The 16,629-nt window shown below is 41.4% G+C and overlaps 1 pseudogene; it reads right to left on the minus strand.

Moving 5' to 3' along the window:
• Nucleotides 1-11,233: 11,233 nt before the first annotated feature.
• LOC103655465 (uncharacterized) lies at nucleotides 11,234-15,620 on the minus strand (annotated as a pseudogene).
• Between the last annotated feature and the right edge of the window lie 1,009 nt (nucleotides 15,621-16,629).

Consider the following 16,629-nt stretch of genomic DNA (forward strand, 5'->3'; position numbering starts at 1 on the left):
AGCAGCAGTCGGTTGGTGGAGGCAAGTGTCCCTTGACCTATCTCTGTCCTATTCATTATTTAATTCACCTCCCGCTTTACACATTTATGCCTAAGGATTGACTAGCTTTGTTAACCATGTCCTTGTTTACCTATTTGGGTTGGATTATTATTGTTTAGCTTAATGTTATTGCTCAAACTCTAATCAATGAACATGATGAGATTATCTATGATACGCTGTTTTCCCTTCTCTTATTATGATGTTGTACTTCTGGCTTTAAGGGGGCTCGAGCGGTTTCTCGAGTGCCTCTCCGTAAGGACCTGTTCTATGGATGACCGCCCGGGAAAACAGTGCAACCATGAGGGTGGAATGGGATGCCCTTAGCTGAGTAATTAGAGGATCCGGGGTGTAGTTCACTTAGCCTTTGTGCCGTCAATGGGGCTCGGTGTATGCGGCTCGCTCTGCCAAGTTTGGGTTCGCCCCTTGGGGAGGAGTGCGGTGCATTTAGGAAACCTAACGGGTGGCTACAGCTCCGGGGAATCTTTGTAAAGGCTACGTAGTGATGCCCTGCTGGGTCACCTTGGTAGTGATCAATGGAGAGTCATGATCTCCGGGCAGAATGGGAATCACGGCTTGTGGGTAAAGTGCACAACCTCTGCAGAGTGTTTGAAAACTGATATATCAACCGTGCTCGCGGTTATGAGCGGCCAAGGGAGCTCCAGTGATTAGTGGTACTTGATCAGAGATACTTTGGTACAGGTGGCTATGAGATCGATGGTTTTGGTTATGACTATTTTGCTGGTAAATGGTATTCTTTCCGTTTGGAAAGGGTACATCGGGCTAATAACTTGGGTTAAAGCTAAAACCTGGCTCTCTATTAGTAAATAATAATCTGACCAACTAAAAGCAACTGCTTGACTTATCCCCACATAAAGCTAGTCCACTACAGCCAAACAGGATACTTGCTGAGTATGTTGTTGTGTACTCACCCTTGCTCTACACACCAACCCCCCCATCCCCAGGTTGTCAGCATTGCAACCACTGCTCAGGCGAAGATGAAGCTGTGGAAGGAGACTTCCAGGAGTTCCAAGACTACGACGAGTTCTAGGTGTGGGTTAGCGGCAACCCCCAGTCGGCTGCCTGTGAAGGCCGCGGTTATCTACGTTTCTTTTCCGCACTTTGATTTATTGTAAGGACTATATGGACGTCTCAGACGTATGATGTAATCGACTATTTCCCTTCTTAATACTATTTTGAGCACTGTGTGATGATGTCCATGTTATGTAACTGCTGTGTACGTGAATAACTGATCCTGGCACGTACATGGTTCGCATTCGGTTTGCCTTCTAAAACCGGGTGTGACAGCCATGTACAACAGGCTCAAGACCTTGGTGAACCAAGTGCGCAACCTCGGGAGCACCAAATGGGATGACCATGAAATGGTCAAGGTTATTCTTAGATCACTCGTTTTTCTTAACCCTACTCAAGTTCAATTAATTCGTGGTGATCATAGATATAAACTAATGTCTCCCGAGGAAGTGATAGGAAAATTTGTGAGCTTTGAGTTGATGATCAAAGGCTCCAAGAAAATCATCGAGCAAGGCGCCACCTCCACACCCGAGGTGCAACCTGTCGCCTTCAAAGCGACAGAGGAGAAGAAGGAAGAGTCTACGTCAAGTAGGCTTCCCATCGACGCCTCCAAGCTCGACAATGAGGAGATGTCTTTAATCATCAAAAGCTTTCGCCAGATCCTCAAACAAAAAAGGGGGAAGGACTACAAGCCCCGCTCCAAGAAGGTTTGCTACAAGTGTGGTAAGCCCAGTCATTTTATCGCTAAATGTCCTTTGTCTAGTGATAGTGACAGGGATAACGACAAGAGGGGAAAGAAGAAAGAAAAGAAGAAGTACTACAAGAAGAAGGGCGGCGATGCCCATGTGTGTCGGGAGTGGGACTCTGACGAGAGCTCTATCGACTCCTCCACCGATGAGGACGCCGTAAACATTGCCGTCAACAAGGGTCTTCTCTTCCCCAACGTCGGCCACAAGTGTCTCATGGCAAAAGACAGCAAAAAGAAGGTAAAATCTAGAGCCTCCACTAAATATGCAACATCTAGTGATGAGGATAACTCTAGTGATGATGAGGATAACTTGCTTACCCTTTTTGCCAACCTAAACATGCAACAAAAAGTAAAATTAAATGAATTGATAGGAGCTATTCATGAGAAGGATGAACTCTTGGATAGCCAAGAGGACTTCCTAATTAAAGAAAATAAGAAGCATGTTAAGGTTAAAAATGCTTATGCTCAGGAAGTAGAGAAATGCGAAAATTTGACTAGTGAGCTAAGCACTTACCATGATATTATCTCAAACTTTAGAAATGAAAATGCTAAATTAATTGCTAAGGTTGATAAATTAGATGTTTGTGATGATTCAATTGTTAGTCTTACAAATGATAATGCTAGTTTGATTACTAAGATTGACAAGTTGAATGCATCTCTTTCTAGCCTTAAAATTGAGAATAAAAAATTAATTGCTAAGGCGAAAGAATTAAATGTTTGCAATGATGTTATTTCCAATCTTAGAAATGAAAATGTCATGTTACATGCTAAGATTGATGAATTAAATGTTTGCAAACCCTCTACATCTACCATTGAGCATGTTACTATTTTGTACTAGATGTAGAGATATTAATGTTAATGCTATTCATGATCACCTAGCTTTAATTAAACAACAAAATGATCACATAGCTCAACTTAGTGCTAAAATCAATGAGCATGACTTAGAAAATGAAAAATTTAAATTTGCTAGAAGTATGCTCTATAGTGGGAGACGCCCTGGCATTAAGGATGGCATTGGCTTCCAAAAGGGACACAATGTCAAGCTTAATGCCCCTAAGAAATTGTCTAATTTTGTCAAGGGTAAGGCTCCCATGGTTCAGTATAACGAGGGTTACATTTTATACCCTGCCCACTACAACACTTGTGACCTTCTGTGACGTTCTCTTTATGTCACCAAACCTTGAATTTATGTCATTTTTTGAAATTTATGACGTCTCCATGACGATAATTACTTCGTCACCTATCATGTGTGGCATTGCATGATCTGTGACGTTTCATGTTTATTTGTCATAAATTTAGTGACATATTATTCGTCGTCATAGTTTTGTGACACGCTATTTTGCCACTAACAATCTCCAAAAAACGCCACAACATGCCTCCACGTAGGATAGAAAACGTCATAAATTAAACATGCGCATGACATGGCAGGATTGGGATCTTATGTGGCATATTTACTTATGACAATTTTGTTCGTCACAAAATATTTAGCCATCAAGTCAATTTCTTTCACCATAATTTTTTGCCTTTTTTTAATCTGGTACTGCAACCCAGAAATAGTACAACTGATTTGTTATACCATTTTTTTGCTTTTTTATTTTTAAACCTGCAGTCAAGAGCACAGAACACAGGCGTAGAAACATAGCTGCTGGAAGCGCTGGGTTGCAATAGAACCCAGACAATTTGTTTCACAATGTACCATAAGCAAAATCCATTGTAATTAAACACCAATCAACAATCAACACATATACTTAGCAACATATTATCATAGATATCATTTATCAACAACCAAATTGTTGGGGGCCTTCGGCTTCCGAAGGTCCTCAAAAACGTGATTTGACAATGTTTCTGGAGAATAATACATGAGCAGGTACCTTCGGACACGAACCCTTCGGACACGTCAAAATTGTTGTATGAAGAAGCACAAAGAGAACGAAGGATGGAACAGAGCCGAAGCTGTGCGCAAGGAAGCTTCGGCATGATGGCAGAAAAGAGGAAACCGACTTAAAGAGGAAAAGACTATTTAGACCCCGATAGATTACTATAGAGTTATTATCAAAAGCAAAGGACCTGGATGTAATTTTACATGGGCTGCGATCCGTGCCTATAAATAGGTGAACAGTACTTCCGTACTGTTCACGCTGACTTGGCATTTGCTTTTGCATCACGCTTGTACTTTTACCTTCTTTCAAGTCAAAGGTATATTTTTAACCCAACGTCATTCCTATTCTTCTATAGCAATAAAATAAAAAATGAGTTGATAATAATACATAACCATTCATGTTATCTTTTATATTCCACATAATTTCCTTTTCATTATGATATGTAATGTTTATGAAGGTATGTCCTTCATAACCTTCGTCCTAAAGTCATTATATCTCAAGGGAAATAATGCTTTGAAGGACGAAGGACCTTAACGTTTAACGTTTTCTGTGTTGCCTTGTTCTTGACTCTTAGCATTTGAGAACAAGTCCCAAACATTGGCGCCCACCTCCAGTGAACTCACTTCCACTTTTTGAGTTTCGAACACCTTCGGCAAGCATCAACCTTCGTCATGCTGCCAAAGAAAGCTTCAGCGACAGGGGCTGCAGCTCTGCAGCCGCTGGACCCGAACCAGGAGACCCTTTCTCTTCGAGAGGCCCGAAGCCAGAAGAGGAAGGCCACCAGTCCAACGCCCCAGGAGGACGACTTGGACCAAGAGATCAGGAATATGGAGATGCTCCATCAGCAAGTACAAAGGAAGAAGGAAAAGATGGCTCGGCTAGCTGATCTGCAAAGGCAGATAGATGAAGCTTCTGAAGAAGTTTGTTATCTAGCTCAAGATGAGTAGAACCGAAGGCCTCAGCACAGAGAGCTTCATCAAGAGGGCTTCTTCAACGAGGATGACTGGTATGAGGATTTCCATCATGGAAATTTTACTTTTGATGATGCTTCTCCTCTGTCAGCAGAACTGCAGGCTACACCTTGACCCCCGTCTTACAAGCCACCCTAGCTTCCCATGTACGACGGACACTCAGACCCAAAGCAGTTTTTGATGAGCTACGAAGCAACCATATCTTCGTATGGTGGCAATACTGCAGTCATGGCGAAGTCTTTCGTCATGGCTGTCAAGAATGTTGCACAAACCTGGTACTCCTCTCTTCGGCCAGGAACAATCACGTCATGGCAGAAGCTAAAGGACATGTTGATTACCAGTTTCCAAGGGTTTCAAACAAAGCCGGTCACCGCTCAGGCTTTATTCCAGTGCACCCAGGATCACGAAGAATACCTTCAGGCGTATGTCCGAAGGTTCTTGCGTCTGAGGGCACAGGCACCAACGGTGCCCAATGAAATTGTCATTGAGGCCATGATCAAGGGGCTTCGACCAGGACCTACGGCCCAATACTTCGCCAGGAAACCCCCTTAGACCCTGGAAAAGCTGCTCCAAAAGATGGATGAATACATTGGCGCTGATAATGATTTTCGTCAAAGAAGAGAGGAAGCTTACAGGTTCTCCGAGACGACCAGGGGCTTCGGAGGGAGAATCCACCCAAGACATGTAAGATCAATCCATTCCACTCAAAATGATGACAGAGGAAGTCAGCAACAGCGGCCACAATACTCCTCTCAGGCTTCGGGGCAACAACAGAGCTATTCTCGCCCGCCAGCTCCAAGGGGCAGAGGCGCCAGGGGCTTCGGAGGAAGATTTGGGGACCAGCCCAGGAAAATTTATTGCTTATTCTGCGGTGAGGACAAGGGCCATACTACCAGGATGTGCCATGTCACCATCCAGAAACAGAAAGAGATAGCAGAAGCTGCAGCCCAACAGAGCCAGCCGAAGCAAGTTATGCATACTGCTTCATATCATTCACCGTACATTCCAGAGTATGTGGGTAACCACCCTGCAGCTTCTGTTGCTTCGGCAAGCCAACCTTAGGTGTCTTGGCAAAAGCCTCCACCTCCACCACCAATGCAACGAGGCCAGCAGCCAGAAGGGAGCCAGCACACTCATCAGCAACGAGACTTCAGAGAGGAGTCCGAAGCTCGCACAGTCAACACTACTGTGCCAGAGTCGAAGCACATCTACTAGAAGATATCCTACCTCGGCAACAGTTCTTGCATTCGTTTTCATTTTTCGTTTAAATAAGGAACAATCATTAAAGCTTAAGTTTTTCTTCTCATTTTCAATTTCTTGTAACAGCTTCGTTTTTTACCAAAGTAAAAATATATCTTCTCCATAGATTTACGGAGTCACAAAAATCGCCGAAGCACGAAAAGCTCGGTCTTAAAAGCTCGTGATTACAGAAAGTATCTCTGGAGATACAGAAAAGTCGTTCTACGGAACGCAGCGTAAGTTGCCAAAGTTACAAAAAGTCGTTCCTAAGGGAGCGCAGCGTAAGTTTTCTGCTCAAAAGTCGTTCCAAAGGGAATGCAGAGCTTACAGCGAAAAATAAACGCTGATTCCGCCGAAATAGAAGGCGAAGAAGCTCCTAAGGGAGGCTTACAGCGAAAAATAAACGCTGATTCCGCCGAAATAGAAGGCGAAGAAGCTCCTAAGGGAGGCTTACAGCGAAAAATAAACGCTGATTCCGCTGAAATAGAAGGCGAAGAAGCTCCTAAGGGAGGCTTACAGCGAAAAATAAACGCTGATTCCGCCGAAATAGAAGGCGAGGAAGCTCCTAAGGGAGGCTTGCAGCGAAAAGTCAGCATTGATCTTCAGCACAAATATCATTTTGCATAACATCACATCATCACATCATTTGCATAGCATAACATCATACATAATATTGCATCAATGACGCAAGAAGGGGGTTCAATGTTGATCTTCGGAGATTGTTTCGAAGAAGCAGTGCCAAGGCACAAAATAATTATTGAAGAAGCATACCTTCGTCAAACTCTAAAATGAAAAGACCTATTGCTTACGAGGCACAATATTTTTTACGAGGATTGGATGTTTTTGTAAAACATGGATATTCTTCACGAAGCATGAAAAGAAGGGAAGGTGTTTTTTCGCCGAAGGCTCAAAAACGATATGTACATAAAGTTTCATGCATCGTAAAGAATTGAGTTACAAGCAGCTTATATATTACATTCAAGGTTATAAAAATATTACACACTTGGTCCAGCAAATATTACATTCTCAATGTCTTTACAATAGCAGCTAATCTTCTCTTAAGACTACTTCTGCAGCTTCGTTTAGTAGCTGATCAACAACCTTATCCATAATAGCTTCGGCCATTTTTCTAATTTCGTCATCCCCCTTTGCGTTGGGGTCCGCCAATGGCTCGGCGGGCTTTGGGGGAGAAGATAGTGCGACTGTGTTACAAAGTGTAAATAAGTCCGAAATCATATAATTACAACATAAAGTCAAAACTTAGTAGTCAATACCTATTCGCCTCTCGAGATCCGCAATTTCTCAGCGGCCTCTGCTACACTTCTAGCGTCGTGAATACCTTTTTCACTTCTCCTTATAATTTCTTGAGCCATCTCCTGGCCACCATTTTCCCAGATGTCGGTGAAAAATTTACCACCAACCAAGCTTGCTTCGGTCGAGGGGTCTTTTATATCTTCAGAAGATAAGGCGGCCTCGGCTTGTGCCAAGGATTTCACATGATCGCAGCCTCTACTCTCCAAAATATTGGCAATCCCCCTAGCACCCAAAAAGGCACATATGTCTCCGCGGCCATTCAAAACATCCTCAAAAGCTTCGGCTTCGTGGCTGGTCCATTCAATTGGGCCCTCGGGTCGCCCTTTACGAAATTTTCCTCGCTTGAATACGCGCCAACGTTGGCGAAGCTAGTTTTTATTTTCTTAACACACTCTATAGACTTTTCATAACACCTTTCCTTGGATGCACGAAGTTCTTCAACGTTTTTCTCTAAATGATTTGCCCATTGTTCACTGATTTCTCGTTTGGCTTCTGCAACTGCACATTTTTCTTTAGCTTCGGCTAGCTGTTTCCGAAGATCCTCAATTTCGCGCTTCTGGGCCTCAGCTTGAGCCTTGGAAGCAGCTTCGTCTTCTTTTATTTTATTCACCAATGAATGTAATATTTTATCTTTCTCAAGACCTTCGTTCCTTAGCTCAATTACTTCGGAACGAAGGTTGTTTAAAGCTATGGCGCACCCTTCATCTTCGGCACTTTTTTGCGCTCTGAGGGCATTGCTGAGAATAAGGCCCTGCAAAAGGAATGTGATATTAAGAAATAAACACACGAGTTTTTAACCACACGAAAAGTGTATTTTCTCACCTTTAAGCTGTTATATGCTAAGCTGTCGGCCAATTCATCTTTTGTCAAAACAGAAAGCCCATCTTCTAGAGTTGGGAATCCGAAGTTTCTTGCCATCTCTCGGCAGACAGAGATCTCCTTGCTGTCTGGGAGGCAGTACAAGAAGTCTTCTTCTCCGCTGCCATTGAATATCAACGCCCCTTTCGGATATTTCAATTTTTGCGCATAAAACTGAGCTTCTCGCTTTTCTTTTTCAGTCAGATTTTTACCCGAAGCATGGCGTAAGACATAGTTGGGAGCTTCGGAAGATGCTTCGGGAATAGGGATGGCGGTTTTCTCAGATAAAATTTCTTCTACAGATTCTTTTTCTGTTTCTTTTCCAATTTCCAAGAATTCCCTCTTGGCAGGCTCTGAAAGCCCAGTTTCGGTTTCTACTTGGCTTTTGGCATCTTCGGCCTCAATTTCTGTTTTTGGAGCTTCGACAGCTATCTTCGAAGTAGAGCTTGAAGATTTTATTGTTTCTAGCACATCTAGCACGTTAACCATTCTCTTTCTCTTGGGAGTTGTTGTAAGGTCCTTTTGTGCCTTCGGCGTTGGCATTGGCACCTCAACTCTTGCTGAAGGACTTAAAACTTCCGATGTCTTTGTCTCTTCAGCCCTCGGTTCTTCCATTTTTTCCGTCTCCGGCATTGCAGCCAACTCTTCAATATTCTGCGGATAAGTAGGCTCTTTAGCTTCAGTGGCCGAAGAGGTTTCACCGACAAACTCAGGCACTGTGGCCGGCTCAATATAGCGTGGCCGGTGCGTAAGAACTTTCATCTTTTTTCTCCTCGGCGCTGGCTCACTAGGAGCGACCGAAGCAATTTCCTTCACAGGAGCCGTACCTTTTCTTTTTTGACCCCGTATTGGGTAACGGTAGTCAGGATAGACGAACCCAATAGCATCAAAAACTCTGTTCAGCCTCTTCTTTTTCTGGCCTCCGAAGGCCGCTGATAGCGCAATATCTTCTGCCTTTGAGTACGGTCCGAGCAACTCATCACTTGTAGCTTCACCGCATTTCAACCAATCGTCGTCTGGCTCGATAAATTGGTCTACGAACCTGAAGGTATATTTTAGTCGAACCAGGCCACCTTCGTGTGGGTTGTTGTTGGTTTCCTTCGGCACTTCCCAGATAGCTACCAATGGCCATACCCTGTAGGCCACGTGCTCTTGAACTAAGTCCCTAGTCCCGATGAAAGCAAACTATGCCGAAGGCCCTCTGGCATTCTTCGGCTGCTTCATCCATTTCCACCTTCGGTTTCCGGAGGCCGAAACGCTGCCATATAGGACACATGATGATATCTTTAATATCTTCTCGTGCTTTCAAATCGTTTTTCACATAGAACCATTCCTTCATCCAGTCTCCGGGCCATCTTTTTCGAAAGGTTGGCACGGGACAGCTTGATTCAGATCGAGCACCGAAGCTATAGCAGCCAAAATTGTTATGATATTGTTCTTTACCCTAGGGTTTCGTCTCATATAACAGCTCATGCATATTGCAGAAACTTTTTGCATTTGGCTCCAAACCTTGGCTCTTCACGTCCCATACGAAGATTCCCATCCTTATGATTGCTTCGGGGGTAATTTGATGAAGGCAGATTTCAAATATCTTCAAAACTTCAACCACGAAACTGCTTAGAGGAAATCAAAGCCCAGCTTTGAAGAAGCTTCGGAAGATCACGACTTCATTTTCCTTAGGAGTAGGACAAGTCTTCTCTCCTTCATCAGCCCTCACAGTAGACAAATCCCAAAAGTATCTACTTCTCATATTGGCAAGATGGCTTTGTTTAATGGTTGATTTTCCAAAAACTGCATGGCTTGGCCGCCAGGGTCGATCTTCCGAGTCTTCCCCCCCCACTTTTGGCATCATAACTGTCACTATCACCAGTATCTTCAGATAAACCTTACAAAGTTTCCCTTGTAATCTTTTCTGTATTTGTCTTTGATATTGATTCAAGAAAGCCAAGATTCTTCTCCTCAATAAGGCTCAGCTTTGTTTCAGCAACAGCTTTCTTATCTTCAGACATCTTCGGAAACACTAAAAACCGCTTTTAAAGCCGAAGCTTAAAAAACTTACAAATTAAGCAAGTCTTGTCGCGCAGGAGCTAAAAACTGAGTAAGCAAGAGCAGATGGCAAAGAAAGCGTACCAAATGACATTGCAGTGTGCTCTTATTTATACATCTGACGCATTGAGAACAGTAGGGCCCCGCTTGACATTGACTGTTGTTATTCTAGCAAGAGGAAAGTGTTTTTTCGGACGTTCGGCTTAGGGCCTTCGTCCATATCGCAATCTGAATTTATTATCCTAACAAATTAATATTGCGAGGGGCTACTGTTGGGGGCCTTCGGCTTCCGAAGGTCCTCAAAAACGTGATTTGACAATGTTTCTAGAGTATAATACATGAGCAGGTACCTTCGGACACGAACCCTTCGGACAAGTCAAAATTGCTGTATGAAGAAGCACAAAGAGAACGAAGGATGGAACAGAGCCGAAGCTGTGCGCAAGGAAGCTTCGGCATGATGGCAGAAAAGAGGAAACCGACTTAAAGAGGAAAAGACTATTTAGACCCCGATAGATTACTATAGAGTTATTATCAAAAGCAAAGGACCTGGATGTAATTTTACATGGGCTGCGATCCGTGCCTATAAATAGGTGAACAGTACTCCCGTATTGTTCACGCTGACTTGGCATTTGCTTTTGCATCACGCTTGTACTTTTACCTTCTTTCAAGTCAAAGGTATATTTGTAACCCAACGTCATTCCTATTCTTCTATAGCAATAAAATAAAAAATGAGTTGATAATAATACATAACCATTCATGTTATCTTTTATATTCCACGTAATTCCCTTTTCATTATGATATGTAATGTTTATGAAGGTATGTCCTTCATAACCTTCGTCCTAAAGTCATTATATCTCAAGGGAAATAATGCTTTGAAGGACGAAGGACCTTAACGTTTAACGTTTTCTGTGTTGCCTTGTTCTTGACTCTTAGCATTTGAGAACAAGTCCCCAACACAAATCATTCAAATTTTTCAAAATTGTCATCATGTTTCATCACACCAGCATCTAGTAGTGTCCTAAGGACAGTACCAAAAGGACATATCAAAATTAAAACTATCATCATGTTTTATCACCAACATCAAGTAGAGTGCAAAGCACAGTACAAATAGGACAGCCAAATCAGGGCACAATCAACCAACTACTTATTGAGGCTAAAGAGACGACGAAGGAGAGCATTGGTCTCATCTGCTCCTTTTTGCAGATCATTAATCTTTTCTAACTCCTTAGCCCTTGCTTCTTTTGATTCTTCTACCTTCTACTTTAGGGCATCTAACTGAGCTCTAACTGCTAATGAGTTTTGCTTCTCTGATTCATGTTCAGCCTCGAGTTCTGTCGCACGTGTAGGATCACCACCATTGCAACTTTTCTTTGTGGCGGGTACAAGACCAATATTATGAAGAAATTTTGATGAAGACAACACTTGAGCAACTGCTTCTGTAGGGGTCTTAGATTCTTTCCCTTCTACTCCAGGCTCAGCCACAAGTGCTTCAATTGTGTCCTGTGAATGGGAAGGTTTAAAAATAAGACAAGTGGTATGGATAAAATGAAACCAAAACAAGCATTCAATAAACTAGTCACATTTATGTTCGGTTTCTATAGTACTAGCTCCTTCATAGTATTCACTTGGATAAGAACAGGTTACATTGGGGAAAATTTCTCAACCACAACACAGTCAGCGCAAGGTGCACAAGTGAAATATAATACAAGAATAAGCTAAACACTCAATAAAATGGATAGTTCTACACGTATATTACTAAAGCTAAACACCACAAGTTATTAATCACCTTAGGCATCTTCATACACCCATTCAATAACTTTTTCCTAAGGCATGTAATCAATCACATTTGAGACTCTTCTAGTGTACAACTAAATTATTAATCATAATGTTTATAAAAAACCTTTTCACTCACATAAATTGGCCATGATATTCACAACTGAGAATTTTATACCACATAGAGTAGAACTGAAAGTATCAACTAACTGATAATATAACACAACCAGTACTAGGATTTATGACATAGGATAAGCACTACAGAAACTAAATAGGTCTGATTGTTTATTACTTAACGATGAAGAACATTATACATTGCACATCTACTCTGATTTATGAATGGTACTAAACAATATAGGTATTTGGCCAAAATTGCTTTCAATGCCAAATGATTATTCAGTTTGAAATTAATAAATAAAATTACAGTTAAAAATGGAGCATAACTTACAATTGCTTCCTTTACAGGCTCAGCAAAACCAGTTTTCCTACTACAATGGCAATCTTTAAAAAGATCAATCGCACTTGGTGGTGCATCTCCATATTTGGCTTGCTTCTGAAATACATGCAAACAATTTCCAAATGTAAGCTTCAAACATAAAGGATAGGTGAGGAACAATTGAACACATATTGTATATGTATATTACCACGACATGCATATGTGCAATGTAACTCCAAGATCATGGCTTTTGCTGGAACCGAACTTTTCCACGAATCACTTTATTGTCCACACATTTGTCCTATTAAACCATTATATTGTAAAACTAGAAACATAGATTAAATTATGTTCCAGCTTGTTCCTTTGAAGAAGGTATGTTTTGTTGGAATACTAGGTATGTTACTGCGAGTTCCTTTGAACAACACAACAAGGTATGTTCCTGCATATTCATTTCAACAAAAAATGTAGCTCAAGAAACAATGGCACCACACACGTTTCTAACCTCATATGCCCTGGAATTTTAAGTCTACACTAGAGCAGTCCAAACTTTCTTTCTTTTCAGCTGAGGTTAAGCTAATAAGTGAGTCATGAAAATGACCCAAACAGTTGTAAAGGATACACGCTTGTGTTCAAACAGCAACTAAAAAAGCATTTATATTATTTTTTTGTGTGTGTTTCAGACCAGTTTTCTCTTTTTAACTTAAAGACACATAACACTCCTACATGCTTGAGAAAACCAGTATTTTTTTGAGAAAACAATAGTATCCAACAATTTATCCTCTAAAGTGGGTATTATAATCAAAATCAAAATCTTTTGATTTAAGTACAAACCACAAGTGGAAATAGCTCAAAGCATAAGATAGTTTATGTCTAATGTCATGTTGACAATAGTAGAAAACACAAATTGCAACTAGTAATTCTATACCTTGTTCTTTGGGGTAGACCACATATTCACTAGTTGCATCCATTGCTCATCTGTCATAGTGCTCAACGGTGATGTTGTTCTCACTTTGTCAGCTGCCACACCATTAAAGTAAGCCTTCTTGAGCTTATATCTCATTTGTCGCTGATTACACCTCATCAAATCAGCACATGCATATTTGACATCTTTGTTTTTGGTGTCTATGGCAAATTGACCCTAGTAAAAAACATGCATATTAGAATAGAGAGATTCATAGTGTCTAATGAAATTGGATAGAACAATTTCTAAGGTAAGGTGTCATTTGGAAGAGAGAAACATATGCAATTCTTTCTGCCATAGTTCTTTTAGCAATTTATGAGACAAAGTGCACCTGCTAACTATATACTAATAAATTGGCAATATATGACATAGGCCCTACCACCCTATAAATTTGATGTTTAGGAAGAAAGACTATTTACTTACACCAATTCTACCGACGAAGTCTTCCAAATAGGATTTGTCATTCTTGTATTCCTTCCAATGTGTTAGGATCGGCATATGTTGCCTAATTACAATTCCTCCTTCTGATGCAAGCATTGCAGCCTGCATAGGAACCTCAGGACGTCTATTCCCTTCAGTGATGACCAATGGGATCTTAGTGTTTAAGCCTCAACTTATCCTTTCCAATTGTCTGCCCATAATTTTTCCCCTTATCCATTTATCTGTCATGACATCTATTTGACCTGAAAATAATGAACATTTTCACAAAATTAATGTAGATTATAATCAGTTTAATGCAAATTTGTAGAACATATTTGTTTTAGAATGGATCACTTTTTCTTGCCTTCATCACACATCTGAATCTCATCATCATGGTGTGCAAGAAAATTGACAAAAATCAATGTGTGCTCATCTGTATTTGCAGTCGAACCATGTATATCTTTCTCAACTAAGGATAGTTCCTTTGTCTTCTGCCTAGTTACTCTACCAACTTGGTCTTCTACATTAGGTGCTACCACTCTCTTGGATCCTTTTGTTCCTCCAAAACCAGTAGACATGTTGGTGTTCCTTCTTTCAATGTAGAAAGGTTCATCCTGCATGGCCTCGTAGGCATAATAAAAGAATTAAACCCAAATTTATCTTATTGCACATTGAGCACAAATCAGTAATAACACCAAAGGGGTACAATAAGAAATCTAAGTACCTGATCAGCCACATGATGATCATTGTCCTCACTATGATCAGGTTCATACAATGGATCAAAGTATTCACGAGCGATAGAGTTCTTCCTTGTACTACTTGATCGAATAACTGATGTTAATCCAGTTATACCAAGGCTACTCAACATTTTGTTGTTCCTCATCACATTTAAAGCCCTCTCCTTTTCATACTCAGTAATTGGCACCTCTGAACATAAATTAAATAGACAAAATATGAGTGTTCACCTGTAAAGGTGTGGGAGAAGGGACTTCTAATTCCTTTTTTAAACAACACTGCCATGTCTCTTGTAGTCTTATCAAATGAGCCAACAGCCAAGCCTAATATGCAAGCCTAACAATAGAAGTTTGGAAACAGCAAAAGATATCCTAATACAGAAACATACTTCCTGACTCATTTAGGCTAAATCAAGATGGAAATCCCTTGGTGATAGAACTACTATCAGTTTGAGTCACTACTAAACATAAAGATGTAGTCCCTTGGCATCTGGCTGTCACCAGTTTAAGGTGCCATGGGGTCCCGCCACTGAGCTTACCACCAACTACAACATCACCATGACATGAAATCTATCGTATTTAGAAACAGTGCTGGTGATAGTTCAATCCAAGGGAAAATGTATTTGTAACAGTGGCTGACCCACATCACGGTGCATACATGGATAACTTGACGATTTGGACAAATGACAAATGGATCCTTGCAGGATATTCGAGATAGATAATCCCAGCCTATGGTGTATGGCAGTGCCGAAGGCCTTAGCGACATGTGATCAAAATAATCTTGTTGCTTGTGTTCATTCACCATTGTCAACAATCTTTGCAGAAAAATAAGCATATAACTAAATTATGCATCTCTATTTACCACTATGATAGATAACCTATAGAATACATCTATAAAAAATGAGAATAGGGGATCCGATTTGAGCACCCCAAACCTCTCTGCTGCAAAAAATACACATGTGTTTGCAAGGATAAAAGATATCCCTTTCTGCAGCGACGACCCGTGCTGGGCAATGGCAGCGGTGGCCCGTGCTAGGCGACGACATCGGCGCCGCGTGCTGGGCAACGATAGTAAAGGATAGCAAAGCAGTAAATGAGAGAAGAACTTGAAGTCACTTACCACCAAGGTCTTTGCGTGTCCTTGCCCCATCCATCCTTCCAGGGGGCATCTTGATCACGGCCACGTAGTGAGGAGGAGACACCGAGGAGGTTGGATGGATGGCGGCGTTGAGGCAGTTGGATGGAGCGGTGGCGCCGAGGAGGGGTGGGGCGGTGGCGTCCAGCGGTCCAGGTGGTTGGATTGGGTGGCGGCGTTGAGGCGAGGAAGATGGGCGTGGTGTGGGGTCGTGGGGTAGCGTAGGAGCGGCGGCGCCGAGGAGGGGCGGGGTGGTGGCGTCCAACGATCCAGGCGGTTGGATTGGGTGGCTGCGTTGAGGCGAGGAAGATGGGCGTTGTGAGGGGTCGTGGGGTAGCTTAGCCCCTGGAAGATTTGTGTTTTTAAATCTGGAATTCTGTAGCGTGCTACTCACAAAAGAATACTAGTTTTCATACATAAATAGATAAGTATAAGCACCAAACTCTATTATTATAATGGTAAGCCAATTAGGCTAACTTTTCCTTATTCGTGAGAAAATGTGAGGTATAATGTACTTTGTTTCACATGTTTTTAATAAAATCTAGCTGGTACTTAGAGAATAGTAAAAAAATCAATAATAACAAAAATAGATTAAAAAATAAAAACTTTTAATCCATTCTTTAAAGGCTCAAACATTGGTGTGATTGTGCCACAATTTTTAAAAGATGCAAAAAAGAAAAGAATAAAGCAACATACATGGGAATTGAACCACCATCTAATAAAGTGCTAGTAAACCAAGACAAACCACTACACTACATGCTAGTTACTATCTAATGGGCAAAGATAATTTATTTGACCAATTCAGTTTCAGTTTCAGTTTTATGGACATAGCCGCACATGTTTAGTTTTCTGGACACAGACATTCAGAAATTCAGTGCCTGTGCAATTTTGGACACATGCATGCAACAAGTGCAGTTTCAGTTTACAAGCAAATTCAGTTACACGCCATGTTCAGTTTACACGCCATATGCAGTTTCAGTTACATGCCATGTTCAGTTTACTAGATGAAAAACATGGATCACAAGGTTGGTGTTGTGTATGACAAG

Source organism: Zea mays, chromosome 4 (assembly GCF_902167145.1).
Source record: "Zea mays cultivar B73 chromosome 4, Zm-B73-REFERENCE-NAM-5.0, whole genome shotgun sequence".
NCBI lineage: Eukaryota > Viridiplantae > Streptophyta > Magnoliopsida > Poales > Poaceae > Zea > Zea mays.